The following is a 15,592-nucleotide window of genomic DNA, read 5'->3' as shown; positions in this document are numbered from 1 at the left end:
CTTTTGCTGGTGTTTCAGGTTGTCTAAAGCCCTCCAGGCACTTAATGAACATTAGACCTTTACCTTTGGTTTCAACCATTCTGTCATATCTACCTTGCCACCCACTTTCCTCTTGAGGAAAGACAGGCACATTCTTCACCTCACCTTATTTGCTCCAGGTGCCACACAGAATTCCTGCGTTCTGTCTCAGGTGTGAAATCACATAGTTCCACATTCTCCCCTCTCTCCCCCTCTTGCTCTCATTCCTTGCTTTTGTTCCTCCCTTTCCTTCCATCCTCCATCTCCTCCTCTCACCAACCCAATCTCCCTCCCTTCATTGCTCCTATACTACATACTTCCATCATTTCTCCTTCCATTCTTCCTTCTCTCCTTCCTTCCTTCCTTTCTCCCTCACTGACTCCATGCCTTCCTTCCCCCCTTCCTTCCTTCTGTCCTTCCTTCCTTCCTTCCTTCCTTCCTTCCTTCCTTCCTTCCTTCCTTTTTTCTCTCCTCGTTTTGTTCTTTCCTTCTTTCTCTTCCTCCTTCCTCACCTCCACCCCTCATCCTTCCTTTTTGACTTTATTCCTTCCTTCCTTTCTTCATTCCGTCATTCCTTCTTTCTTACCCAACTTGCATCCTCTTCCTCCATATTTAATTTCTCCTTTCCATCCCTCCTTCCTCCCTTCCCTCTGTCCTGCATTCCTGCCTTCACTCTTTTCTTCCTTCCTTCCTTCTTTCTTTCGTTTCTTCCTTCCTTCCTTCGTATGATCATTCAAGCCTTTCTTCCATTCTTTCCTCCGTCCATCCTTCTTTCCTTTCCCATTTATCACTGAAATTTCACTTTTTTTTTTTTTTACAGAGATCAGTTTGAACGCAGGCATGTCTGATGCTGAAAGAAGGCTTTAGTCTTCTAGTCATAAACTCCATTTTCAGAGCAACTCTCACCATGAGATTATTCCCAATTCAGGCCCTAGAGTTTCTGTCCTTGTAAAACAGGTGAACTGCCCCTTGCCTGCATACTCTGCCCTGCCCTCACAAACCCGTTTCTTGACCTCTGCCATGGATTTCTTCCTCTCAATTTTCACTTTCCTCTCTCCCTTACCGTTGATCCATTTCCTCCTTTACATGCTGTTTCATTGCCCTCCTGCAATGTTACTTCCTTCCCAGAGCACTGCTGATTCCTGCATTTCATGCTAAAGGAGAAGCCTTTACTTTTGCATGCATGCTCTCCTGTGTCAGGGTCGCTGTCACCTGAATTTATCCCCAAAGCTGGGCATTCCAGTTCCTTTATGCCTCCAAAACCTACTGGGTTGCTTGCCTTCATCGCCGTCCCCTTCCCTCTCCCACCATACAGTTGCCCACCCTCCTCCTCTGCCCTCCCAGGAGAAACTCTGCTTGCTTTCCTTCCCGTCCTCCTTCTGTTCTTTCTGTCCTCTTAACTCCTCTCACTCCGTTTTGTCACGCTATCCTTCCCTGCCCTACCGCAAGTTGATTTTCTTTGCAGAAGACCTCTGGATCCTGGAGAACAAGATAGAAATGAACCCTTTACATTTGCATGAATGCTCTCCAGTGTCAGAGTATGTGTCATCCTCACTTAATCCTCAGAGCTGCATAACTACAATCACTCCTCCTTTTAACATCTTTGGCACAGTCCCATGACTCCCCTCTCTGTGCTGTCATCCCTGACCAGTTCCCCCTTCCCTACTTTCCTCTTTTTCCTAAAGTTCCTCCTCAGACTGTCACTGAGGGCTGGAGGCAGAGGAGGAGGGGAGAAAGCAAGAATGGACAGGAAAGGCATGGAGGTGGAGAGGAGAGGAGCAGTGAGAGGCTAAGGAGGGAAGGACGGGGAAGTGTGCGAGGGACTGGCAAGAGAGCGAAAGAGGCAGAATGGATTAGCAGCTCAGATTCCTCCATCCCCCAGGCCCCTCCCCCTTTCCTGCTTGCCTTCCTCCACCTTTTTGCTCTATCTTCCGTCCCTCCACTTCCCTGCACCACCACACTTCCACAAGTTCTTCTCTGACAGATTGAAATACTAACTTCTTTCCAGAAGAATGTGTTGAGCCTGGAGATGGGGCTGAATGGAGAAGTCTTTCCTATGAGACACATATCCTCCAGTGTCTGGGTAGCTGTAATCCTCACTTTCACCATAAACCTTGCTGTCAAGTTCCCCCGTCCACTCACTCCTGCATTTTCCCTACCTGCTTCCCTTCTCTTTGCTTCCTTTTCCACTCCTTCCTTGCAAGCTCTGCACACTTTTAAACCTCCAACTTCCTCCCACCTCTTTCTGCAACAACTTCTCTTCGCCTCACTCGCTGACACGCATTCCCTGTCTGCCTCTCCTCCCCGACCTCCAATACTGTATATGCCACTCCTCAACAATACCCACACTGATGCCCCTGCTACATTACTGGCTTAGCCCTCCAGTCCATTCCACCCTCTGCCACACGTTCTTGCTGCTACCTTCCACCATCTCCAACCCTCCTTGTCTCTCCTCCTGTTCTCCTCCTCTCTCTGATGTCACTCCCTAACTACCTTATTTGATGTTCTCTCCTCCTCCACTTCACCCTCACTCATGAACTCGCCTCCCAAATCTCACCATCCTCTCCTCCAAGACACTCACTTCACTCTCCACACCTACTCTCATGTCCTAAGGTAAGTTCACTCTCCATACTCTCCCTCCAGCACTGCTCTCCTACTCCTGCTTAACTTTTTTCATTCTGCCTCTTTCACTCTCTTGCCTCTCAATCGCAAACTTCCCTGTCCTTCCCTCCTTAGCCTCTCCCTGCTTCTTTCCTCTCCACCTCCATGCCTTTCCTGTCCATTCTGGCTTTCTCCCATCCTCCTCTGCCTCCTGCCCTCAGTCCACCTCACTCGCCATCTCCACTCACTTCCACTCACCCTCTAATGACCCTCCATCCTTCTCCCACCATCAACATTTCCTATGCCTCCTCCTCCCTCTTTCCCTTGTCTCTCCTCTCTTCTCCTGATATCTCGACCCATTCCATCTCCAAACGCCACTCTATCCGTGCATTCTCTTCTGTCTCCTACTCCTCACTCCCCTCTCTTGCCCATCCCCTACACTCCCGCTCCTCACTTCCTCTTCCTCTTTCTCACCATACTCACTGCTCTTTGCCTCATCACCTCCAATTTTTGCCTCTCCTCACTCTCCTTGGGCTCCCTTTCTTCTGCTCTCCCTTCTCTCCTCTTTGCGCTTACCTGGCTTCCCTCCCTCCAGAGAGAGAATGCACAGAATTGCAGACTCCCTCTTTAACATGTTCACAGTTCTTAACTGTCGAGATTTGGTCTCTTTAAGGTTGAACTGACTGCCTCTCTCACTGCTCTGCTGACTGATCACCTGACTGCTCAGTTGACTGCTCTTTGCAGTCTTCAGCACCGTTCCTGATGTCATCTTCGAAGAGCTCCTGGAGTCCTCTTGAGCACAGCTACTGGGGTCCTGCATGGCAGGCTCCTGGAGGTCTTGCTTCCTCCCTTGAACCATCAGGAATTTTCAGCTGAAGAACAATGCACTCCACAGGTTGATCCAATTCTGCCCTTTGCTTTCCACTGTAGCACAGAAGCTCCACAGAGGACTTGCAGTGTAGTTTGGAACTCTGGTCCAGCTCTGATAGCAGTTGCCTGATCACCTTCTGCTTCTAGAAAGAAGGAAGTGGAGAAGGCGCTAGGAGTGAGATTGGAGGGAGCTGCACTCCTCTGCCTTTGTATACCCGACTGTGCCCTGCAGGAGGGCGGTGACAGAGAATGGGCTGAGACAATGATGGCAGGAGGGCCAAGAGTCTGGTCCCAAGGTACAGGGTTCAGGGTTTGTGGGCACGGACCCAGGTGGCCCAAGATGAGAAAACAGTAAGCAAGGACACAGCCTTTTCCTCTCATCTTCTTTGTCTTTTCTCACTGACTCACTTGAGTTCTCGGCAACCTTCTGCTTTCACAGCTGTTATGTGCATCGACCAGCTCGGCCATGGGCTTTGGGGCTTCAACGCAAGTGACCACTCACTTACCATGTATCTCTTTGATTTCCTCAGGCATTGGAGGCTTTCTGACATCCCTCCACTGCCAAGCTTCCTGCTTCCACTTCTGAGCCCTGCTGCAGATGTGCATGCCCCACCCTTCCTTTGTTCCATCACTCAACCTCTTCCAGCCAATGGGAGCACGTGGCATGACTTGATATCACAAATGTCTGCAATGACACCTCTGAGGGGAGGGCCACTGTGTGGCCAGGACACAAACACTTGCCGCAGCTAAACTGCAGGCCTTTCTCGGCTACAGGTGTTCAACACTCAGGACCCCATGACTGCACCAGAGATTCCCAATAAAATAGTGCATAAGCCCTTCCCAATTGCTAGTGTTTAACTGCATCTGAAGCCATTCAGGCCATTGCTGAATGTGGGAACCTTGACCTTTTCCTCCTACAATTCTATCATATGCACATTGCAAAACACCTACTTCTTGACCAAAGCTAAGTACCTCTCTCACCTCACCTGATGTGCTCCACTGCACACAGAGAATTACTGCTTTCTGGTTAGCATGGGAAATCACATACCTGCACTCCATCCCTTCTCCGCACTGCTCCTTCTCTCTTCCCTTGTTTTCCCTCCTCTCTCTCCCCCGTCACTCCATCTCATGCTCTCTAAATCCTAATCACCCTGCCTCATGAATCCTACCCTACTTCCTTCCTTCCTACCTTCCATCCTTGCTTCATTTCTCCCATTCTTGCCTCCTTCCTTCTTCCTTTACTGCCTTCCTTCCTTCCTTTCTTGCATCCTTCCTTCCTTCAACGTTTCCTTCCATCTCTACGCATGACTAACATGTAACTTTCCTGAAAGACCAGTGTGAACACTACACGGATTCTGAAAGAAGTCTTTAGGCTTCTCTTCATACTGTCCATTGTCCGAGCAGCGCTCACCATGAGATTATTCCAAAATTGGGCTTTAGAGTTTCTGTCTTTCTGGAACAGGTGAACTGTCCCTTTTCTGGGTCTTCTCCACAGCCCTCCCAATGTCCGTTCTTGACCTCTCCCATGAATCCATTCTTCTCCTTCTTCCCTTCCTCTCGCCCTTACTGTTTTCGCCCTTTCCTGCCTCACATACTTCGTTCATTGCCCCACTGAAATATGACTTCTTTTCTATAGGCCTGCTGGTTCCTATAATTGATGCTACAAGGAAAGCTTTTACTTCAACATTCCTGCTGCCCTGTGTCAGGCTAGCTGTGCACTGAATTTATCCCCAAAGCTGCATATCCCAGCTGCTTTCTTCCTCCAAATGCTGGCAGGTTGCTTGACTTCCTGGAGCTCCTCTTCCCTGTGTTGCCATCCACGGCCCACTACTCTCCCTCTGCCCTCCCCATCAAAGTTCCCCTTGCACTCCTTCACATACTCCTTCCTGTACCAGTCTCCCGAAACCTCCCTTCCTATCCTGTTTTCTGTCCGTCCTTCTCTGCCCTCCTCGAATTTGAATTCCTTTCGTGGAGACCTCTGGACCCTGGAGATGATGTTAAAATGAAAGGCTTTATATTTCCATGAATGATCTCCAGTGTCAGAGTAGCTGTCATGCTGAGTTAAGCCTCAGAGCGAGGCACATGCAATTCTCCTGTTTCCCAATTCTGATCTGTCCCTGAACTCCGCTCCCTCTGCTCTCATCCCTCACCTGCCCACCCTTCCCTACTTGCATCTTTTCACCTCCTGTTCCTCCGCCTACTCTCCCGTGGCCACTCCCTTCCCTCTCTTGCACTGTTTCTTCCCCCTTTCCTGCTTCTTTTCCTCCTTGTCTTTGCCCTCTTCCCCTTTCCTTCACTTCACTACTCCACCTCTTTTCCTCATGTCCTTCACTGTCAAATTGAAATATGACTTTCTTTATAGAAGAATGCATTGAGCCTGGAGATGAAGCTGAGTGGAGATATCTTTGCTATGGGATGCATTTTCACAAGTCTCCCGTTAGAGCTCAACCTGACTCTAACCCTAAAACTGGGTCGCATGTTCCTCCTATCAATAACACCTGATGTTTCCCTGCCTGCATCCCTTCCCTTCAGGCCCTGTTGCTCTCCTCCCTTCCCATTTCTGCGCCCTACTTCACCTAGCGCTTCCTCTCTCCTCTTTCTTCAACAGCTTCTCTTCCCCCTCGCTGGCTGTCTCCCCCGCCATGGTTGCCTCTCCTACCTTTCCTAATACCCCTTACCCTCTTCTCCTCAACATTACCCTCTCTGATCCACTTCCTCCCTTTCTGTCCCCCCTCCCTTCCATTCCTCCCTCTAGCTCCCTTTCCTGCAGCTCCCATCCACCCTCTCCAACCCTCCTTGCCTCTCCTCCTGGTTTCCTTCTCTTTCTGCTTGCTCTCCCTTCTGAACTCATTACATTCTCTCTCCATCTCCTCTTCCTGCTTACTCTCTCACCCTCTGCCTAACTCTCACCTTGCTCTCCTCCACCACACTCAACTCACTCTCCTTCCTTGTGCTCACCTCTTCTTCTAAGCTTCGTCTCGCTTCCCCACTCCCACTGGTTACTCAATCCCTCTTACCTGGATGCAGCCTGATTAGATAAACCTCATGCCCATCCAGCACACTCTTCCCTATCCTCCCTTGCTATCCTCTCCCTGCTTCTTCTCTCTTCACCTCCCTGCCCACCCTATCTTTTTTCTCTTTGCCTCCTCTGCCTCTCACTCCGGCCCTCACTACACCTCTCCCTGCCTCTCCACTCACTTTCTCACACTCTCTCCTGCCCCTTCATCCTTCTCCCAACACCTAAAATTCCGCTCCTTCTCCTTCCCTCTTTCCCATGCCTCTCCTTTCTCCTCCTGATATCTCTACCCCTTCCCTCTCTGGCCCTCAACACTGTCCTCTCTTGCCTTCCCATCTCCTACTCCTCACTTCCCTCTCTTTTCCCTCCACACTCTCCAGGTCCTCACTGCCCCTTCTTCTGACTCACTTTCCTCTCCTCTGCCCTCTCATTGACCTTTAATTCCTTGCCCTCCCTTCCCTCTCCTTGTGCTCCCTTTGCTCTTCTCTCCCTTCTCCTCCTCTTTACCCTCTCCTGCCTTACTTCCCTCCCCTCAGGTAACATGCAGAAGGGCAGCAGCATCCTCTCCTCTTTGCACTATGCTCAGCTGTCTAAATTGAGACACATTTCAATGGACCTGACTGCTTCCCTCAGTGCTCTGCGGACTGCTCACCTCACTGCTCACCTGACTGCTCTTTGGAATCTTTAGCACATTTCCTGATGTCGTCCTCTGTCCAGCTCCTGGAGTCCGCTTGTGCCAAGCTCCTGGAGTCTTGCATGGCAGGTTTCTTGGAGGTCTGACTTCTGCCCGTGGGCACTCAGGGGTTATGAACTGAAGAACGAATTACTCCTCAATTTGGTCCACTTCTTACCTCTGCTTTCCACTGTAGTAGAGAAGCACCCTGGAGTACTTGCAGTGCCTGTGGAAGTCTGGTCCAGCACTGATTGCTCTTGATTGATGACCTCCTGCCTCTGGAAACAAAGGAGAGGAGACTTGGCTGAGAGTGAGATTGTAGGGAGCTGCCCTGCTCTGTCTTTCTGTGCCCCCCTCTGCCCTGCTGGAGCGTTGGAGAAGTGAAAGGGCTGAGTCAGTGAAGGCAGAATGGTCATAGGTCAGGGTGGAAGACACAGCCAGAAGGGTTTCGTGGCAGGGACCAAGGTTCAGCAAAGAGTAGGACACAGCAAACAAGGACACACCCTGGTCCTTCTCTTTCTCTGTTTCCTTTGCCTCTGCCTCAGTTCTGTTTTGCGTTTCCTTATTCCTTTCAGAGCTCTTACCTGCATCTTGCAGCTTGTCCGTTGGCTCCAGGGATTTGACACAAGTGACCGACCAGTTTCCACATATCTCTCTGCTTTCCTCAGGCTTGGCAAGGCCTTCTGACCTCCCTTCCCTGTCAAGCTTCCAGCTTACTCCTCTGAGCCCTGCTGCAGTTATGGAAGTCCCCCCGCTTCCTTTGTTGTATCACTCAGCCTCCCCTTAGCCAGTGGGATCACTGGGCATAACCTGACACCACAAACCTCTACACTGACCCCTCTGAGGGGAGGGCCACAGGGTGGCCATGACTAAAGCACTTTTCCTAACTGACCTGCAGCGTTTTCTCCGCTTCGGGTATCCATGACTGCACCCTGGACTTCCAATAACACAGTTCATAAGCCCTCACCATTTGCTGACGTTTCAGGTCGTCTAAAGCCCTCTGCGCCCTTAGTGAACATTGGACCTTTGCCTTTGGTTTCAACCATTCTGTCATATCCACCTTGCCATCAACCTTCCTGTTGACTAAAGACAGGCACATTTTTCACCTCACCTTATTTTCTCCAGGTGCCGCACAGAATTCCTGCTTTCTGTCTCAGGTGTGAAGTCACATAGTTGCACATGCTCCCAACTCTCCCCTTCTCTTAGTCCAATTCCTTGTTTTACTTCTTACCTCTTCCAACTCTCCATCTCTTCTGATGTCGAACCCAATCTCCCTCCCTTCATTCTTCCTACACTACATCCTTCCATCGTTTCTCCTTCCATCCTTCCTTCCTTCAATCCTTTCCTTCCGTCTTTGCTTCCTTCCCTCCCACCTTCCTTCCCTCCCTCTATTCTGCCTTCATTATTTCTTTCATTCATTCATTCCTTTCTATCTTCCTTCCCTCCTTCCTTTCTTCCCACCTTCTTTCCTTTCTTTCTATGATTTTTTGTTCCTTCGTTCCATCTTCCCTCCTTTCATCCCTTTTTCCTTTGCAATTGATCACTGAAATTTAACTTTCTTTACAAAATACAGTGTGATTGCAGCACTGATGCTGAACCAACTCTTTGCTCTTCTACTAGTAATCTCCATTTTCACAGCAACTCTCACCATGAGATTATTCCCCAGTTGGGCACTAGAGTTTCTCTCATTGTAAAACAGGTGAACTGTCCCTTGTCTGCATCCTCTCCCCTGCCTTCCCAATCCTCTATCTTGACTTCTCCCATGGATTCATTCCTCTCAATCTTCACTTTCCTCTCTCCCTGATCACTGCCCTATTTCCTCCCCTACATGCTAACTTCATTGCCCTCCTACAATGTGACTTCCCTTCCAGAGGACTGCTGATTTCTGGAATTGATGCTAAATGACAAGCCTTTACTTTGCATGCATGCTCTCCTGTGTCAGGGTAGCTGTCACCTGAATTTATCCCCAAAGCTGCACATTCCAGTCACTTTCTTCCTCCAACACCTGACGGGTTGCTTGCCTTCATGCCTGTCCCCTTCCCTCTCCCGCCATACAGTTGCCTCCCCTTCCCCTCTTCCCACACAGAACATCCTCTGCTTGCTTTCATTTCCATCCCCCTTCCCTTCTTTCTCTCCTGACAACTCCTCTCACTCTCATTTGTCCCACTGTCCTTCTCTGCCCTTTTGCAATTTGACTTCCATTCCAGAGTTCCTGTGGATCCTGGAGAGCAAGATAAAAATGAACCCTTTACATTTCTACGAATGGTCTCCAGTGTCAGAGTATGTGATATCCTGACTTAATCCTCTGCAGTAGATACCTGTAATTCCTCCTCCTTTTACCATCTTCTGCTTTTTCCCGTCACTCCCCTCCCTCTGCTCTCATCCCTCACCTGTTCACCCATCCTTACTTTGCTGTTTTTCATGCCAGTTCCTCTTCTGTCTGTCCTGTTGCATCTTAATTTCTTCCATTTCCCTGGCTCCTCGCCATATCCTGCTTGCCTTCCTCCATCTGTTCCCTCTCTCCCCTGTCCCTCCACTTCCCTACTTCACCTCCCTTCTTTATGTTCTTTCCTGCAGACTGAAATATTAATTCCTTTCCAGAAAAAGGGACTCAGCCTGGTGATTCAGCTGAATGGATAAGTCTCTGCTATGCCATCCATATTCTCCAGTGTCTATGCTGCTGTCATCCTCACTTTCACCCTAAACCTGGATCTCAAGTTCCACCTTCCACTCACTCCTGCTTTTTCCCTGCCTGCTTCCCTTCTCTTTGCTTCCTGATCCTCTCCTTCCTTGCAATCTCTGCACCCTTTTTGACCTCCCATTTTCTCTCTCCTCTTTCTCCAGCAGTTTCTCATCCTCTCTTCAATGCCTTGCACTCCCTGTCTGCCTCTCCTTCCATACCTCTAACCCTGTGTATCCCACTCCTCATCAATACCATCTCTGATGCTCCTGTTCCCATAATGTCCTTGCCCTCTAGTGCATTTCCCCTTCTGACACCTTTTCGTGCTGCTACTTTCCACCATCTCCAATCCTCCTTGCCTCTCCTTCTGTTTTCCTCCTTTCTCTGCTCTCACTCCCTAACTTCCTTATTTTACGCTCTCACGTCATCCACTTCAGCCTCACTCACTCACTCTCCGCCCAACTTTCACCATCCTCTCCTGCATCACATTCACGTCACTCTCCTCACCTGCTCTCACCTCCTATGGTAAGTTCTGTCTTCATACTCTCCCTCCACCACTCCGCCCCAATCCTGCTTATGTGTTTCCATTCTGCTTCTTCCCTCTCTTGCTTGTCCTTTACACACTTCCCTATCCTTTCCTCCTCAGCCTCTTACTGCTCCGTTCCTCTCTATCTTCCTGACTATACTGTCCATTCTGTCTGTTTTTCCTCTTCCTCGCCCTCCTGCCCTCGGTCCACCACACTCTCGCTCTCCACTTACTTCCACTCACCCTCTTCTGTCCCTTCATCCTTCTCCCGCCATCTACTTTTCTGATGCCTCCTCCGCTTTCTTTCCCTGGACTGTCCTCTTTTCTCCTGATATCTCTACCCATTTCTTCTGTGCCCCTCCTCTCTATCCCTGCTTTCCCTCCTGTATATTACTCCTAAGGCCCCTCTCTTCCCCATCCACTTCCCTTCCGCTCCACCCCTCCCTTTCTTCTTTCTCACCATACTCACCCCTCCTTGCCTGCTCCCCTCCAATTTCTGCCCCTCTCCTCCCTCTCCTTGTTCTCCCTTTCCTCTTCTCTTCCTTCTCTTCTCGTTTGTCTCGGCTATTGTCCTTCCCTCCACAGAGGGAACTTGCAGAAATGCAGAGTCCTGCTTTAGAATGTTCACAGTACTTAATTGTCTAGATTTGGACTCTTTAAGGTTAACCTGACTGCTTCTCTCACTGCTCTGCTGACTGCTCACCAGACTGCTCAGTTTAGTGCTCTTTGCAGTCTTCAGCACAGATCCCAATGTCATCTTCTGAAGAGCTCCTGGAGTCCACCTGAAGCTCCACAGAGAACTTGCTGTGTCTTTTGGGATTCTGGTGCAGCCCTGAGAGTGGTTGTTTGACGACCTTCTGCGTCTAGAAATAAAGGAGAGGAGGAGAAACGTAGAGATTAGTGGGAGCTGCACTGCTCTGCCCTTTTCCACGCCTCTGCACTGCAGGTGGGTGAGGGACCCAATAAGGGGGAGGCAATAAAGGCTTGAGGGCCAAGGGTCTGTGCCCAATGCACAGGGACCAGGTTTGTGGACAGGGATCCAGGTGGGCCATAAAGAGGACTAGGAAGCAAGGACTCGGCCTTTTCACCACTTGGCCTCTATTTCCTTGCCCTCTCATTCACTTGAGTTCTCGGCAAACTTATGCTTTTACAACTGTTATGTGCATCTACCAGCCTGGCCATGGGCTTTGGGGATTCAACTCGAGTGATAACCCACTTACCATGTATTTCTTTGATTTCCTCAGGCCTTGCCAGTCCTTCTAAAATCCCTCCACTGACAAACTTTCTGCTTCCTCTTTTAAGCCCTGCTGCAGTTGTGGAAGCCCCACACTTCCTTTCTTCCATCACTCATCTTCTTCCAGCTGATGGGAGCACTTGGCATGACTTGATGTCACAAATGTCTACACTGACACCTCTGATGGGCGGGCCACAGTGTGGCCAGGACACAAATTCTTGTCCCACTAACCTGCAGCAGTTTCTCAGCTGCAGGTGTTCAACACAAGATCACATGACTGCACCAGAGATTCCCAGTAACAGAGTGCATAATCCATTCCCATTTACTAGTGCGTAACTGCATCTGCAGCCCTCCAGGCCCTTGCTGAATATGGAAACCTTGACTTATTCCTCCTACTATTCTGTCATACGCACCTTGCAAAGCATCTAGTTCTTGGGGCTGGGGATTTAGCACAGCGGCAAAGTGCCTGCCTGGCAAGCGCAAGGTCATGAGTTCGGTTCCTGGTACCGGAGTAAAACCAAAAAAATAAATAAATAAATAAATAAAACATCTAGTTCTTGACCAAAGACATGTATCTGTCTCACCTCACCTGATCTGCTCCTCTGGCCACAGAGATTCCTGCTTTCTGTTTCAGGTGTGAAATCACATACTTCCACTTTCTCCCTTCTTGGCCTTATCTTTCTCTATTCCCTTGTTTTCCCTCCTCTCTCTGTGTCCTCCCTCCATCTCACACTCTCTCAATCTCAATCAGCCTCACATCATAAGTCTTGAAGTATATCCTTCCTTCCTTCCTTCCTTCCTTCCTTCCTTCTTTCCTTCCTTCTTTTCTTCCTTCCTTCCTTCTTTTCTTGCATGCTTCCTTCCTTCCATGCTTCTGTCCATCCCTACCCATGACTGACATGTAACTTTCTTTAAAGTGTCTTTCTCAAGTGTCAGGGTAACTCTCACCCTGAATTTGTCCTCACAGCTCGGCACCCCAATGTCTCCTTTCCGTGACATCTGCCTGTACACTCCCTCCCCTCTCCTCTATTTCTTGTCCTCTCATCCTTTCTGTTGCCTCCTCCCACTCCTCTCCCCCTTCATTCTTGTCTCTCTCCTTGTTTCTATTCCTCCCTTCATTCCTACCTTCCTTCCTTCCTTGCCTCCTCCTTTCATTCATTCCAATCTTCCATCTGTCTTTCCTTCCATTCTTCCATCCTTCTTTCCTCCCATCTTTTGTTCCTTCCTTCCTTCCTTGCTTTCTTCCTTCCTTCCTTCCCTACCCCTGGCTGATATGTAAGTTTCTTTTCTGCACACATCCTGAATCAAGGACTGATGCTGAAAAAGTCTGTACTCATCCCTTCATGATCTCCATTGTCAGAGTAGCCCTCACCATGCTGTTATCACCAATTTGAGCACGTCAGTATCTATCTCTCTCCAGCAGGTGTCCTCTCACTTGCTTACCTCCCTCCCCTTCTCCTCCTCTCATGTTCCCTCCCACTCTGCTTGTGGCACCTCTCTTATGGTGTCTTTCCTATCCTTATTCCTTTCCCTGTCCCCCATGCCATTTTCGCTCATTCCTCACTTACTTACTTCTTTCAATGACCTGCTGAAGTGTTACTTCCTTTCCAGAGGACTGCTGGAACCTGAAGTTGGTGCTTAAAGAGAAGCCTTTGCTTTTCCATTCATGTTCTGCAATGTCAGGTTAGCTCTTACCTGAGCTTATCCATAAAGATGGGCAATGTGGTTGTTCCCTTTCTCCAACACATGCCCTTTTCCTTGCCTGCCCACTCTCCCTCTCCTCTCATAGCATTACAACGCCCACCCTTCCACCTTCAGCCAACCCCTCCAGCCCATTCGTCCCCGCCATGCCCTCTCCTTTCTTATCCTCACTTTTCTTGCTTTCCACTCCTCCATTCCCCTCCCTCAGTCCCTCAATCATTCCCTCACTCCATCCTCCTCTCCCTTCCTTCCTTCCTGCCTTCCTACACTCCTGACTTCCTGCCTTCCTTCCTGCCTTCCTTCCTACCTTCTTGTCTTCCTGCATTCCTGCCTTCCTACCTTCCTGTCCTTGTGAATTGCTACACTCCTGCCTTCCTGCCTTCCTTCCTTCCTTGCTGCCTTCCTGACCTCCCGCCTTCCGTACCTCCTGCCTTCCTGCCTTCCTTCCTTCTTGCCTTCCTGCCTTCCTTCCTTCTTGCCTTTCTGCCTTCCTGCCTTCATGCCTTCCTGCCTTACTTCCTGCCTTCCTTCTTGACTTCCTGCCTTCCTACCTTCCTCCCTTCCCGCCTTCTGCACTTTCTGCCTTCCTTCCTTCCTGCCTTCCTTCCCTAATTCTGAGTGAAAGGTATCTTTCTTTCAGATCACAGTGTGAACCTTGGACTGATGTTGAAAGAACGCTTTACTCTTAGATTGATGATCTGCATTATGAGAGTATCCCTTTCCATGAGGTTAGCTCTAAAATGTGGACCCCAGTTTCACCATCACGTTCCTTTGCCTGCCTCCATCTGCCTGGCCTCCTCTGCCCTGCTCTACCACTCCCTTTCCTACCCATCTCCCATAGCGTTCCTCCTATGCTTATTCAGTTCATTCTGTCCCCCACCATTGTCCCTTCTTTCTCCATTACTTACTTCCTTCATTGTCCTATGATATGTTACTTCCTTTCCAGAGGACTGCTGATTCCTGGAATTGATGCTAAAAGGGAAGGCTTTACTTTTCCATTCATGCTCTCCTGTGTCAGGCTAGCTGTCACCTGAGTTTATCTCCAAATCTGGGCACCTCGGTTATTTCCAAATCTGGGCACCTTTCTTCAATACATGCCCTGTGCCTGCCTGCTTCTCCCTCCTCTCTCCTTCAATTATCTACCACTCTCTTCCATCCTCAGCCTGATCCTCTTACCCATTCTCCTTCCTTTCCCTCTCCCTAAACTCCCCTCCTTCCCTTCTTTTCTTTTGTTCTTCAATGCCATACTCAAATGTTACTGATTTTCCAGAGGAGAGGTGGATTCTGGAGATGATGCTAACAAAGCAGCCGTTACTATTCCATTCATGGTCTTCAGTGTCAGGGTAGGATTCATCCCGATTTTATCCTCAGAGCTGGGCACCGCAAGTCCCTCCTTTCTCCAACACCTGCCTGTCCATTCCCTCCCATCCCTCGCCTGTGCCCCCTGCCCAGCATTCACTTTCCTTGCATTCCTTGCTCCCTCCCTTGCTGCCTTTTCTCTTTCTTGTCTCTCTCCCTCTATCCCTTCCCTTCTTTCTTCCTTCCTTCTCTCCTACCTTCCTTCTTTTCCTTTCTTTTTTTCTTTCTTCCTTCCTTCCTTTGTTCATTCCTTCCAGGCAGTACTGAATTATTACTTACTTTCTGGAAGACAGCTGGATCCTGGAGATGATGCTTAACCAGTAGCCTTTACTTTTCCATTCCTGCTCTCCAGTGTCAGGGTAGCTGTCACCTTAGTGGATCCTCAGAGTTTGGCACCCTAAGACTCCTTCCTCTAACATCTGCACTATCCCCTTTCTCCTGACCCTACCCTGTCCTCCTTCCCCTGTCCTCACTTTCCTTGCTGCCTCTCCTCTATCCCAAAACTTTCACAGTCCCTCCCTGCCCCCTGGCTCCCTCCATCCCTTAATTTTTCCTTCCTTCCCTTCCCCTGATGGAAATGTGACCTCTCTTCCAGAGGATAGGCTGAAACCGGGAGCTGATGTTTCAAGAACTGTTTACTCTTCCATTCAAGGGCCAACAGTCAAACTAGCTGTGGCCTTGAGTGTATCAAGAAACATTGGCAGCCCAGTTCCATCCTCTCTCCAACAGGTGTCCTGGCCTTGCTTGTTTCCCTTCCTCTTCCCTCCCTTCCCCTCCTCCTTCAACTCCATCTCCCCTCTACACTCTGCTCCCTCCCTCCCTTCCTTCTAACCTTTCTGGCCAGACTTAAACATTAATTCTGTTACAGAGGACAGGTGCATCCTGGGTCTGATGCTGAAAGAGAAGGCTTTTCT

Source organism: Chinchilla lanigera, unplaced genomic scaffold (genome assembly GCF_000276665.1).
Source record: "Chinchilla lanigera isolate Chin_1 unplaced genomic scaffold, ChiLan1.0 scaffold00138, whole genome shotgun sequence".
NCBI lineage: Eukaryota > Metazoa > Chordata > Mammalia > Rodentia > Chinchillidae > Chinchilla > Chinchilla lanigera.
The sequence above is the reverse complement of the archived record's forward strand: the minus strand, read 5'-3'. Positions refer to the sequence as shown.